At 38.0% G+C, this 15,641-nt stretch overlaps 1 protein-coding gene across 2 annotated transcripts in view; it reads right to left on the minus strand.

The window, feature by feature from the left end:
• LOC127657877 (casein kinase I-like) overlaps positions 1-15,641 on the minus strand; it is a 72,607-nt gene that overhangs the window by 29,877 nt on the left and 27,089 nt on the right. The gene's annotated exons all lie outside the window — the stretch shown is intronic.

The raw sequence follows: 15,641 nt of genomic DNA on the forward strand, positions 1-15,641 counted from the left end.
TTAAATAAATATTAGACAAAATGGTACAAAACTTATTCGGTTTTCAGCAATAATACTCCATGACAGCTATAAATGTATTAAAACACATTTGCAGAAAAAATAATGATTTGTCGCATTCATACTGATACTTCCAGGACTAACACAAGACAATCTCGTAATTTCATATTATAAATATATTCAGGCCAGTGGACGATCTTTATTGTTGAGCCCTGGTATTTACATGGTACTTCAACGAATACTACCATGCCGATCCCAAGTTGATCATTAAAGCAATATGTTCATCCAGACACTAGATGGCAGCACTGTGAGGACGAAATTGACCAAGTATGTAAATTAAATGTTGGCTTAGCACTTTGCCTCGCATCAATGAATGCAGGGATCGCTAGTAAATGAAGCTAGAAAACAAGAAACCAGAATTATCCTAATGCTATCGCTAAAATCAGCAGATATTATGGACAATTCTTCTAAAAAAATCTTCCACAAAATGCAAAATACATGTTGATGTCAAAGCATACATCTCTAAACTCTGTGCCTCTATGGAGGACGATGTGGGTAGTTTTAGGCTGAGCCTACACGGCTCATTGTGTGTTGTTGTAACACCCATGAGAATAGAACACACTGTTGGCCTGCGCATGACTCATCTTGTGTTCAGACTTCACATAACACGAATTCGGTGGTTGGTCTTTTTCTATCTCTAGTGATTAGCACTTTCACAAGCTTTCTGTCGGCACTCCACTGCTTGATGCGGCTCGAACATGTGAGTGGGAATTAAAGGACACAATGTTCATTTAGTAATGCATGTATGAATCTAATGAATATATGAAAACAACTGTACTTGCCCAAAGGGTGATTTGACATTTTTCAATATATTTTCTGCAATCACAAGAAGTGATTTGGGAGGAATGCCTGTATAAAAGGTGCTCGCAGAATTATGGCATGTCCAAACCAGACGTGACGTGATACAGCGGGTGATAAAAGCCATTTCTCCATGTTAATCTGGGTCGACATGATAATTTCGTCGATCACTTGGGTTCTATTTCTGCAGTATTGTGCCAGGTAGCCACGCCCACTGCCACTTATAAGATAAAAATATATAGTCCCGAATCCAGTTCCCCAAAACTACACATTAAAAAATCATGTTTAACATGTTCTGATTGGCTGAGATTGTGGCATTTAACACAGGACAATAACATTTTCTGGAATCTTTTCACACTGTTTATTTAGGAAACTTTGTAACACAAAAAGCTATGCAGATTCTGTATAAATTGAATAGTCATTGTTTACGAAGTTTTATACTTTCCGCTGTGTACTAGCTTATTATATTGTATATTTCAGCTAATTCGATAATACTTTCAGCTGGAAAATACAAGAATTGATTATTTTGGCACTTGTCCAATATGAATATTTTTAGTATGCTGTAGATTTCAAGTACAGTACATTAGGCATACTTCCATCCATGTTCCGAAATTAATTAATGCGAACTGGAACAAAATGGAAGTGGAAGTTATATCAATTGCAGAAGACACTGTGGCTCTTTTAAATGAACTACATTAAACAAATTCCTTGTGAATACAATATATGGACAAAACACTCCCAAACCTCATGTTTGCTTGCAAGCGGTGGCAGATGCCTTATATCTGGGGCAGTTCTGGTGGTAAGTGCAGCCAATAATTTGTATGCTTTGGCTAGGACATTTCAGAATGAACGGTGTACAATTTGAGATGCTGTGTGATGATATTGCTCCACTGGTTAGTCCAGTTATTAGGCAAAGTCACATGGCTTTTTTTGATGCGCATCTAGGAATTATAGAGTTTCTGGGCATTTGTTCTTATTAGGGATGTCCATGAGTAATTGATTAATTGAGTACTCTTTCTGCACCAGCTAGTCGACTACTTAAAACAAGACTCGAATATCACAAATGTATTTTTCTTTGTGCATTTGCATGCCTTGAGCAACGTTGAATTTTACTGTACTTTACCCTATGGATCTTTCAGCAAATCTCATAGTTACAATTGAGTTCACTGAGGGTTGATGTGGATGCACGTGTGGCAATAATTTTAATATTTTGATTCTTATTGAATTCTAATGGTATTCGGTTCTAGTTTTAGTCATGCATACCAATGGACGAGTGTGGCAGGGCGGAGGGCAGTGCCGGATCGTGATTATACACACCCGGTCCCTTATCAGGCTAATTAAGCATCCGAGAGGGATGAAGGCCGATTGCGGGCGGTGGTGCGGGAGAGAGAGATCGTTTAGGGACATGCCCATGGTGTTGAGGAGTACAGTGGTGCCGAGAACCCGGGTTTGGAGGAGAGCGCTGCTATGGAGTCTTCACCACTGGCCGAAGTCGTCAACGCCCTCACCAACATCCAGCAGACAAAACACACACATGACGGACATGTTAAGGATGTCCTTAAACGATCTCTATCTCCCGCACCACTGCCCGCAATCGGCCTTTATCCCTCTCTCAGGCTTAATTAGCCTGATAAGGGAGCGGGTGTGTATAATCACGACCCGGCCCCGCCCTCCGCCCTGCCACAACAAGGATCTGTTTTTATGGTGGAAAGAAATTGCGAATCGGTACGAGAAACTCAGAAGCTTATCAGACTGGTATGTGCCAGAGTTTTACGATAAGAAATATTGGTGCTGGCCAACGTGTCCTGGAATGATAAAGTTTGCTGGACAAATTGGAAAAAATCCTCATCTCATTTTGGTGTTTATTTTGCACTGTAAACGTGATGGACTATGAATTCAATATAGGCTAATAATGACACGATCAAGTCAAATTAACAATAAATGTTTGTTCATTATAGCTGCTTTTCCATAAAAAATAAATAAAAATAAAAAACTAATGGAATTAGCGTCTAATTAAAAACAAATTACAATGGGAGCAAAACAAATACACTGCAATTTGCCACATATCTTTTAGTTTATAAATAAAAATTTAAATAAAAAATCATTAGGTTATGTAATATAATTTCTAGGGCTGTCAGTTGATCAAATTTTTTAAATCACGATTAATCGCAGATTTTGAAAATGCTGAAATTTGACGGCGTATATACGAATATTATAGACTTATTTTCCTGTCAAAATGCATGTATTACAATCTTAGGAAAGAAAACAAAAAACATCTAACAATATAATGCTTTATTAACTATTAATTCCAAACAAAGCCTTCCACAATATAAATGTCACTTATTCAAGTAACATTAAACGTTTCCCAAAGTCTAATTTGGAGGTTGACTTATTGAAAGAATTAGTCCCCATTGGTTGAGTATTCATTCATATTTTTATTAATTTAAAATGTCTATAAGTTTACATTTAAAATATTCATCTCATAACATTATTTATGCATTTGCAACTGCTGTGTATAAGCATTTATTCCTTCTCTGTGAAAATACACTTAACTGCCACTTCAGATGCAGCTTCTGTGCAACCTTTGCTGTGTAAAGATGACTTTAGTCCCCAAAGGTTTAGTATTCATTGCAATGAGCATTACATCTCTTAAACTATAATCCTTAATCCTCCACAACATTAATCAGCTGGTAGACTGTGGCTATCCGCTTTCCTACAGCAATCGTGAAGCTGCGTTCATGATTCACGTCACAGGGTCAATGCCAGCGTCCAGTGCATCTTTGAACTCCGGGGGAAAGCGGAGTGATGGATAAGGATTGACGTGCTTCAGTGGTAATTAAAATGTGCTGAAAATACATGATTTCTATCACAAGTCCCATCTTTTATATATCAAATAATAGCACTAAGAGGTCCATTCCTCATCATTTTATCACGGAGAGTAAAGCGCTGTGGTGGTGTGTGTCAGTGTAATGACTCCGGGTGAACAGTCACATTACAAATGTTCCACCCTCACAACAAGTAAATGCTTGATTGATTCACATAAGCCTGGTGTCCTTCTCTCTTTAATGTGATTCTGAAGTGAGAAGCTTCTCAGAGAGGCTAGCGAGACCGTAATAATGCAGACTGCTTTAGCCAGTGTGCGGGATACAACCTGCTGTAGTCACAAATTAGGACTCTGCAAGCTTTGGGAAAGTTTAAACCTAAGTGGGAGTGAAGTGCTGTTATTACTGGCATGGCGTCACACTGTACACTTGTGGCATCAACTAAAAGGGGTTGCTGACGCATCTTGTTAATATTTTCACTGGACATTGTGTCTAACAATGTTTGAATATGTCGGACATTAAGACATTTAACAGTCAAAAAAAAATTTAAAAAAACTTTCATTACCGTCTAATGGAAACCCTGGTATGTGCGTTAAATATCTGAACACGGGCAGAGCGTATTTTGCTAAAATACAACTTTCACCACTTGTTTTTCTGATTAATAACATGCAAAATGAAAAATTATTTGATAGTCTTTATGTAGACTCAGAATTTATATATGTACATTACCCTAATGCCATCAGCTTTTTACTGTTATTTTAAAATCTTTTTTTTTATTATTATTATTAATGCATATTGTTCAATTCATTTTCCCCCCAAAAGAAAACTATTAGTTTGTAGTAGATTATTTTAAAACCATTCTTGGTAACGTTTGTGAATAAAACAGAATATAAATGTCAAGTCTGTTTCATACTTGATATTTTAACTGGCATTTCAATTGTCTAGTAATCGATTATTCGTACTCAGCTACAAATTTACTCACAAATGCCCAACCCTAGTTCTAGTGAAATAAAACATGCATCAACACTTTTTTATGTGCATTTTGGGGTTTTCATCCAGAATTTTTTATGCTATATCCCAAAATTCCCACTTGATTTTAAACTTGAAACAAAGCCTCATTTGACACCCTTATAATGAATTAGATACAACTATTTTGAGCTTAATACATTTATTCATGTGATGTAAACTATGTCTGATGTGGGCCTAGGCATGAAGGACACTGCTAAAGTTTGGCTTTCCCAGTCAGTTCTACTTGAGTCCTCAATGTGCCAACAAAGTGCCATCTGCCAGAAAGTCTGTTTGATAGTGGGGCTACATACACTTGCTTAAACACTGATCTCTGACTGGAGAGGAGAAACCATGTGATTTGCTGCCTCTAGTTCACATACACCAGCATGCCCTGACACTTCTCGCTTCTGCCACACTGCACATTTAACCACACACACAAACCCCATTTCAGCCAGAGAATCAAAGACAATGACTGGGCACGTCCAGTGAGTCTGATTTATCATGCCTGAGCGGTTGATCAGTTGCCAAGCTGATTGCCAGCCAGAATCAGGGAGTCAAGTCCCGATAGCAACACTGTCCAGAGGTATATCAGAGTTCAACACTATAAAGCTACACATTAACCACAGACAAAAGAGAAGTGTACAAGAGTTTCTTGAGGAAGAGAAGAGAGTGTGACCTTTTTTGTGGTTGGGTTCTGCCAGTATGATGGGAAATTATGGCAAGTGGTTTAAACATTAGCTGCTCATAAGGAAGTGTTTTCTAAAAGGACATCACAGTGAGGGCCTGTATTGATGATAGTGGAAGACTGTCAACACCTTACAAAAACAAGTACCATGGTATAACCGTTGTTTTCTGGACTGATAACATGGCAATAACATGGTATTCTTTGAAGTACTTTAAGGTGTCATCAAACTAGGGATATGCAAAACTACATATATTTTTAGACCTGTAATTACCTGTAACAACTAGTTGACTAGTCGGTGTAAAGGATAAAAATGTATTGGGCCTGGGTGGCTCAGAGAGTATTGATGCTGAGTCGCAGGTTCGAATCCAGGGTGTGCTGAGTGACTCCAACCAAATTGGCCCGGTTGCTAGGGAGGGTAGAGTCACATAGGGTAACCTCCTCGTGGTTGCGATTAGTGGTTTTCGCTCTCAATGGGGATTGCGATTGCGTAAGCCACATGACAAGATGCCTGGATTGACTGTCTCAGAAATGGAGGCAACTGAGACTTGTCCTCCACCACCCGGACTGAGGTGAGTAACCGCACGACCATGAGGACCAACTAAGTAGTGAGAATTGGGCATTCCAAATTGGGAGAAAAAAAATTATAAAATAAAGGATACAAATTTATGAAAAGTAAGAAATAAGAAAGATTCCAAAAAAAGAATGGAACAAAACTGCTTATGTGCATCCTGCAGAATATCCTGGGATAAGAGCCCAGTGTGAATAAGGTTTATGGTTGGAATGGTGTTCTAGGTAGTTGCTCACTTGCTCAAAAGGGCCCACCTTAAAGTCCCTATGATATTCTGGTCCCTACAAATGGCTCGGGTACCTATTTTAATGCAAGTCTAGAGGACATGGCACAAACAGTGCGTTACAAGTTATGTGCTGAAGTTTAATACTTAGCTTTAAAGGTTTGTACATTGGGTTATTGGTTCTTGCCTTGGTAAATAAATACCACAAAATATAATTAGATCACAACCCTGTACAGACCATTTCAAGACAGTTCAAGGAAGTGACATCTTTTTGTTCTTTGAACGTTTCCTTCTAGATGCAAACTCAGATTGCAATCCAAATGGGGATTAATCACCCTCCGAAGGGCACTTTGAAGGGAGAAAAATAATGATAGTCATGCTGTAATGTCACTTCAAACTGAATTTCCATTAAAACGTACTTAAAAAGTGAGTTCTAACTTACCCTTATTTTTTATCCCCACCCCTTTTAGCATATTAAAGCTCTCACAGTGGATGGTAAAATCTTCTAAGGAAATAGGGCATAAGGATCACTTCTGATTGGAACACACCCTCATTCAAAACAACAGCAGAAGACGCTTCAATCATAGTTACCAACGTTAAAACGATAACATTATTAAAATGTGGACTATGTTGTTCGGTGGCTTAACGCTCCCTGGATGCCTGGAACTTAACAGAAATCTCCAAAAAGGCAAATGACAAACAGACGCAGCCCTTCAGTGAAGCAAGACAGCTGGATGCTGTAAACTGTAAGTTTGAGAGGTAGAGCTCATAAAGTGACTATCGCTTCCATTCTAATGAACGAAGCTGCGCAAGTTAAATTACTTTTATCATTAAAAAATAAATCCTTACCTTGTCAACAGGACACGTAACCAGCTTTAATGAACGGCTTCATTGATTATAACACGAGCAATCCAATATTCCTGATTTTTCTGCCGAGGAAATAATTGTGAGCTATGATACAATTCTCATAGACACGCTCAGTATGAACACGTCTATATAACTCCATTCAGGTAAACGTTTGATGTACTTTCAGAGTCTTATTTAAAAGATCAACTAATGACACCTCGTTTATTTTCAGTTTTTGCAAATATCTAATTTGTTCCGTTTTAGCTAGGCTCTAAAAAGGACATGCTAGACATTTTATTATGACAGTTCTGGGTTGCTGCTACCGGAAATGCTTCAGGGTCAGATTTCTCGGTTATTGTTTATGTCCTTGAAATGATCTATACTATTGTACCACCACAGCTCTTTTTTGTAAAGGATACCAGGTCACTGTTAAAAGTCATGCACTGCAACACGTCAGTGAATCAAATTCATTGTGTATTTAAGTGGACTGAGTTCGCCGATGATACAAGAAAAGTGTTTAAGTTCACAAATCATGAGCCTCGATCTTTTCAGGGGACCTAAGAGACTAGAAAGAGAAAGAAAGCCAGAGAGGATAGTTGTGTATTACATAAACACCAGGGGTGGTGTTATGTCATTCACAAAGCTGTCCTTGAGGATGCGGAGACAGTGGAGCTCTACCTCCCTTTAGAACATCCTGCCCTCAACAGTACCACTCCTACACAACACACGCGTGCATGCATGTGGCAGTCAGGGCAGCGTGATTAACAAATTGCCCACTTTACTTCGAGCGCTCCAGCACAAACATTCACCACTGCATCACTGAAATAGCAAAAATTGGACAATATGGTCCAACCAGTGATTGGGTTGCAGGGAAATGAGCACTGTCACACTGGCCGATGGGGGAAGTATGGGATTCTTGGTAGCCATTTTATCTTCCCCTGTTTTATCTGCCTGTGTGTGGAATATGCCACGCCAGAGCTCTGACTTCCTGTCAGCTCCCTATGGCCAACCCTGGTATGGTAAGTTGACGGGGGTGGTGTCAAAAACAAAGTGGTGCCACAAACACAACCCATCTATCTCAAGTTATGAAATACAATGAGTCTCTAGTTTGAACTAAAATGGTGTTTTTTTTTTTTTTTTTTATAAATCAAAGGAACCATAACTTACAGCCATTGTTGCCAAGATAGTATAAAATGATCTTTTTTATTATTAATAAAATAATATATGTAAATAAAACATTTAAAAATATGAAAAATTCCATGTTGGGACTTCTGTAAACATTTTTGGGTAACAATTTACAACATGGTTATCAAAGTCTTTCAAGCAACTCCACTGTCGGCCATCTTTGGAAAGCTCCCATGAAGCTATTTCCAGTCATGAAAGTGCAGCTCCTATTTACTTGAATGGGGAAAGACCGAGTCTAGATTATGGCCAAAGAACATATTTAAAATCAGCAGTAAACTCTGACAACACTGGTATTATTAATTGTGCTGCTTTACATCAGATTAAACCAAAATACACAATTTTCCCGGTTTGTATGGATTATGCACATGTGTGTTCTCGAGTTGATTGACATGCGATCTCTGTATCTAAAAGCTGATTGGCTCTTTTACCTGTAAGGAGGGACTTCCCTTCTACATCCGTTGACTGTTAAGCGTTCCAACTTCTCCCATTGATTTTAAAAGAAGTGGCCCGTCTCTGCTAAAGAGTCTCTGGTTTTATTTATTAACGTTAGTTAACATGAACTAACAATGAACGATACCTTTTCAGCACAGATTAATCTTGTTTAATGTTAATTTCCAAATATGTGAATACATTTTTTAAATAAAAAGTTTTATATGTTAACATTAATAAATACATAATAAGGTTCTTTATCGTTTGTCCCTCTAGAGGTACAACTAAATTATATTAAACTCCACAAGGTGTTACATCAATAAATGTATACATGGACTAACATGATTAATTGCTTTTTATGAATTAACATTAACAAAGATTATACATTTACAATATAACAATATAAACAAATAAACTTTATTGTTAAATGAATGTTACATGTTAAGCTCAATCGAAAGCACTTGTGGCATAATGTTGATTAGCACAAAATAAATTTGGACTTATTCCTCATTTTCTTAAAAAAAAAAAAAGAAAGAACAAATGGAGGTTACAGTGAGCACTTACAGTGAAGTGAATTGGGGCCAATTTTTTTACATTAAAATATTCACTTCTTCAAAAGTATAACCACAAGACAAAGGATATGAGTGTAAACATGATTTTAGTGTGATAAAATCCCTTTCAAACCTTTTCCATGTAAAGTTATTGCCATTATTACAACTTTGTTTTAATGCCAATGTCATGTCAACAAATCTTAAAACGACTGTAAAAATGACAATTTAAAGAACTTTGCAGATCAAATAAAACACAAGTTTTAACTGAAGAATTAATGTAAGTGCTTTTATAAAATTATATGCTTCACATTTCTGTGATTAAACCCTCCAAAAATTGGCCCCGTTCACTTTCTTTAAAAAAAAAAAAAAAAAAGCAGGAATGAATTTGTGGTATTCAACATTATTCCACAAATGCTGTCGATTTAGCTGAACTTGCATTGAACCAGGAGCATTCCTTTAAGTTTGACCCATTAATGAATGACGAAGCAAACAAATCTTTGAATCAGTGTTGTGAACCGACTCGGTGAACATGTTTACATGCACTTAAGAATGAGTTCTGAAACATCATGTAAAAGAGAACACCGATTTCCTTATGCCGTTTAAGGGATTAAGAGAAAACTGTTTAACGCACCTAGAGAACGCAGCTTAACTGATCATGTAAACGCATAAGAGGCATTCTTACAGGTCTCAGAAGAGTGTGCATGTGCATGAACAGTCTGGATAGAAAACATCATAGAATGAAGCCCAACAACAAGTCAACACAGCGGAAATAATTCAACATTTCTGGGAGTACAGTGGGAAAAGCACATACACAGTAAACTATACCCAGCTATTTACACAAGCATCACGGGAAAATTACGTTGCAGTGGAAAAAGACGACCAAGCTGCATGTGTACGCAAGCACAGAGTATGCCGCTTATACAGTGCGCGTAAGCGGGAACACAACTTTGTCGCAATAAGCCGCTTTCTGGTGCCCATGTATACTTAGTCACTGAAACAAACCATTTGAAAGAATTACTCGTGGAAATTCATGGAGTGGTGGTGGCGTAGTGGGCTAAAGAACATAACTGTTAATCAGAAGGTCACTGGTTCGATCCCCATAGCCACCACCATTGTGTCCTTGAGCAAGGCACTTAACTCCAGGTTGCTCCGGGGGGATTGTCCCTGTAATAAGTGCACTGAAAGTGGCTTTGGATAAAAGCATCAGCCAAATGCATAAATGTAAATGTAAATTAATTCCAAACTCTCCGTATTTTTGGTCCATCTTAAAGAAATCTAAGGTCCAAATAAAAAGCATTCAAATTATTACAATATTCACAATGTTGTTTTATTGTAAAGCATGACCAAAATGTAATGTATTGTAAATAATCAATATATCACCCAGCCCTACTAAACATGTGATGTTGATTGTATCTCCATAAGAGCATTAGAATTGGAGTTTGAATACGAGACTGGTGTGCGTAATCATAACACGCCAATATGAGCAGATGGGATGGACCCTGATCTCTGGACCAGTGATGTCACTCCTCTACTCACTGATGAGAGCTGCATGCCCAGGCATGAGAGAGAGAGAGAGAGAGAGAGAGAGAGAATGCACTGATCACACCATTACTTTGGTGTGGCGCATGAAGATGAGTAATCATCACTAACACCCTCTTGTCAGTCATATAATATAATATCTATTGTTCAGTCTGAAGGTGCAATATGTGCTACAGCTTCTTTAATATCACAGACCTTCTAAAAAGTAATTTAGCATAGAAGAATACAAATGAGCTGAAAGGACAGTGACATCACAGCATGACATCAAGCTGAAACATACTAAAAGGAGGACTTCTCGGAGAATCATATCTGCACATGTCCATGTGTCGTCTTTCAGGAAATCTTCAGATATCATGTTCAGATATTCTATATATGTTGGGATGTCGGACTCATTTCTGCAAATCAGTTCGAATGGTTCATTTCAATGCACTGGATCAACCAAACATGTCAGCGGTTCTTTTATGTCATCATGTTATGTGTACCAAGATGTCCCAGCATGACATTTGACATTCCAATAAAAGCATCATTCGCGCAGAGCGGCCTGCGGGCTAGTCGTTCGCGCAGTGCGGCCTGCGGGCTAGTCGTTCGCGCAGTGCGGCCTGCGGGCTAGTCGGGCTAGTCGTTCGCGCAGAGCCGCCTGCGGGCTAGTCGTTCGCGCAGAGCCGCCTGCGGGCTAGTCGTTCGCGCAGAGCCGCCTGCGGGCTAGTCGTTCGCGCAGAGCTTTTGTGGACAAAACTTTAGTTCAAAGCAATTTGTGGACAAACCGTTAATTAAGAGCTATTTGCAGACAAACCATTTGATCAGAACAATTTGAAGATAATTGTTATTCTGAAAAATTTTAGAACTAATCGTTCAGAGCTAATTTATAAATTGTTCAGACAAATTTGCAATAAAATGTACAAATTTGCTATGGAAGACCACTTCCTTACAACTTCCTACTTTATTTTCAGTACTTGATCAACTTCAAAGACATTATCAAAATAAAGAAATGCATAAATAAAAAGATAGTCTCATTTAGTGCACACATTACTCAAAATTAATAAATGCTGTAAAAATATTGTTCATTATTAGTTCATGTTAACTACTAAATGAATTAATATTAACAAAAATACAACCTTTTTGTAAAGTGTTACTGTAATTTCTACAACATTAAGATTTTATTAATTTACATCTCTGTTCTTGGCCTGGAAATTCCCTATATTTCCAGGTTTTCCATGCCAGTATAAACCCTGCAAATAGAATAAGACACTAATACGCAACATGCAAAATCAAATTGCAACATTGGAATTTTTAAGAATTTAGAAAGGTAGAGCAACGTACATGTCTACGATTGGTTACAAAACTGCAAAAAAAAAAAAAAAAAAAAAAACGACACAATGGGATTAGACCTAAATGGAATGCTGTAATTGACACTTATCATGATTAGTATGGTATTTATTTGGTTAATTGTGCAGTCCTAATCTATGTCAAAAGATTTGCGCCCTTAAGCCATAGTTTAAAAATCTTGATGCATCGGCAATTGTTTTGATATTGCATCCATGACTTCCTCAACCAAAATTGAATCAAATCATGGAAGAATCTAGCAGTCATGCATGGGGGAGGGTAGACCTCCGGGGTCGGGTTACACGGAAGAGGACAAAAGGGGAAGCAAAACCTCACGATTTCAGGCTAGTCGTATCTCTGAGTTAATCAAGGTCTACACACTATATCCCCTACTCCTTTGGTGAGGGGTCAGGACTTGATAGTTTATGTGGGACCCTGCTGATTCAGTATTATTCCAGTGTGGTTCTCAAAGAGCTGACAAAGACACTGGTGTAGACTTACACAAGCATGTCTGCCAGGCAGTTTAATCAGCTACTGATTTTCAGACATCATGCGATAACAGTGCTAAGTGAACATCCTGGAAATGCTCATGGTCAGAGTGCCACCTTATCCCAAGTGCTAATTCATCACAGAGACACAAACCCTGCTGTAGGACATCTACAGACCAATGCAGCCTACATACAGGCCCCAGATCAGAGCCCCAGCACAAGTAGACTACACACTACAATATTCCAGGCAGTTCTGGACTAGCCTGTAACATCAGCGCAGACTTTGCACACATATACACAGATTTCCCTTTTTATAAACACAAAACTGGTTTACAAAGACATAAAGAGCTGCATGTTTAAAGGCTCTAGACCCCATAGATGTTGTGCAAATTCGATGGAGAACAAGAGTGAGTGCAGAAGATCTTAAATGATGGCAGACCATAAAAAAAAAAAAAAAAAAAAAAAGAAGCGTTACAATAATCAATAAGGGAAGTTACAAAAGCATGAACAAGAATCGTGGTGCTCTTTACTGAAAGAGACTGACGAAGTCGATTAATGTTACGTATGAGTTAATATGCAGAGCGAATAACAATGTTTATATGTGGTTCGAATGATAAAGTACTATAAAAGATGACACCCAAACTTTTAACCTGAAAAATCATCAATATTTTCACTGAGCAACATTTAGATTTTGCCAAATTGTTTTTTGAGCCAAAAAGAAGAATTTCAGTTTTACAGCTATTTAACTTAAGAAAATTTGATGTAAACCACCCCTTCATTTCAACTACACAATCTGAGAGGATAGATGGAGGAAAAGTAGAGGTATGTTTGGAGGACAGGTAAAGTTGTCATAAGCAAACCATTGGAATTGAATACCACATTTCTTAAAAATATTGCCAAGAGGTAAAAAGATAAATATCTTGATATATGATTTGTTATTGGCCATTCAGACAAAATGATTAAAAAAAAAAAATAGATGCAGCACAACGAATGGAAAAGAATGAAGGTGTTTTGAGAAGTGCTTTTAAAAGTTATTTTTTACCTGATTTGGTCCCTAAAAAATTTGGCACTCTTCCACAAGACTGCATTCGATGCAACAGTCAAAGTCACCATTTAGTGACCATTGTTGACGACCTTTTAACTTGACACGGGGGCTTATAAATGCAGCAGTCACGCACAAGATGCTTAAAAACAGCGAGAGCACTTGTACTTGGAAGTACTTCGCGAGATTGAAGGGAAAGAAAGCATACTTTGAAATAAAGAAAGTTTATGCTGCTGAGCTCACAACACGAACCTACATAAGATAAAAATGGATGGATGGATATATGGATAGATGCTGCAGAGTTCGGCTCTCCTTGTCATTATTCAAAACTGTTTGCATCCATTTTACCGAAGTACATTTATTGTTGTTGCCTTCTTCCCCAATTACAAAATATTATGTTAATATTGCTATTGTATCTCCATAATCTCCATGTGTTATTTCTCCATAAAACAGTTTAACCATGAATAAAACTTAGCTTCAATAAATCTGATTGGTGGGTAGACAATGATTGTGAACTAAAACACTCACTTGTTCATGCATTCTTTTTATAGTGAATGTTAAAGCAAATAGAGAGTGATTTCCGACTGTTATGAAGCGAATTAACCAGTCGATTACGGTCACCTGTGATTGGTCAAAGAAAATCGGCAGCCATGAAAATATAAAATAAAATTGTATTTCTTGCTGTGTGCAAACAGTCCTGCATGAAAATGCGATTTAATAGTCGTGAACAAGCTTGACAAGCAGAGGCGTCTTCATTTAGCCCCCCTGCCACCTATCCCAAAATGAATAGAGAACTCACAGTAACCACATCCGTGTATAACAGTCTTCACGTGATTCTTATAGATAGTTTTTCATTCTATGATGCTAATCGTTTGGCGGCTGTTGCTCAGTTGGTAGAGCGGGTCGGCTGCTAATCGCAGGGTTCGCGGTTCGATTCCCGGCCCACATGACTCCACATGCCGCAGTGTCCTTGGGCAAGACACTGAACCCCAAGTTGCTCCCAATGGCAGGCTAGCGCCTTGCATGGCAGCTTTGCCGCCATTGGTGTATGAGTGTGTGTGTGTGTGTGTGTGTGTGTGTGTGTGTGTGTGTGTGTGTGTGTGTGTGTGTGTGTGTGTGTGGTGTGAATGGGTGATTGGGACACAGTGTAAAGCGCTTTGGTAACCTCCAAGGTTAAAAAAAGCACTATATAAGTGCAGACCATTTACCATTTATAATGCTTATTTCATGGTTTACTGTCTTTTTGTGTATTAGGTCATTATGTTGTGTGAGCCATTATGTTATCCTTTATTATCAGATATCTATTATGCATGTAACATATCTATATGTACTACATGTAAGGCTGGCACCAGGACGTCTATGCCAAAAAGTCGTTTTCCGGTAAATGTCAAAGAACTCTGCAAGAACCAACGTCATAAAACTCACACAGAAGAGCATCTCCACCCGAGACAACACACCCTACTGATTAAGTACCATCAAATGCAAATCACACTCACATCTGCCCCCTCTCTTACATACCTCACCTCAGGTAATTTTAGAGTCACCAAAAATTAAGTTCTGACTTATCCGGTTACGTAATGTAAAAGTTTTTCTGATCATGTTTGGTATCATTCAAGAGGTTTCATTGCAACTGGTAAAACAGTCTCATTCCCTTTCAGCAAAGTGAAATCACAAGTAAGATTTAAGAACTTAATAAAATACCGTATTCTATCAGGGATATGCCCCTCCCAAATCTCTCACAGGGACCAGATGCTGTATGCAGATTAGGTGTATTCTTTGTAAACATCAAACGACCTACTCAATCACAAGTTAAAAAGGTCTACTTACAACTCCCTAAATTGTAAACCAAATCCAGGACAACTTCAAACAAACACATCTGAAAAAAACTATAGAATCGTTTGGTATTTAAGGAAGGTTGGCCAAGAGCTCGGCGAGTCTGTAGTCAGATATCCCAATTACTGTGACAATTACTGTAATTGGTTTGCAATTCTTATTTCATATGTTTTGATAAATGTTTAAACTGACTTGATATTGTCTAATTTGAATTATATTTTACCTGGTAAATAAATTGTTACAT

Source organism: Xyrauchen texanus, chromosome 2 (genome assembly GCF_025860055.1).
Source record: "Xyrauchen texanus isolate HMW12.3.18 chromosome 2, RBS_HiC_50CHRs, whole genome shotgun sequence".
In the NCBI taxonomy this organism is placed as follows: domain Eukaryota; kingdom Metazoa; phylum Chordata; class Actinopteri; order Cypriniformes; family Catostomidae; genus Xyrauchen; species Xyrauchen texanus.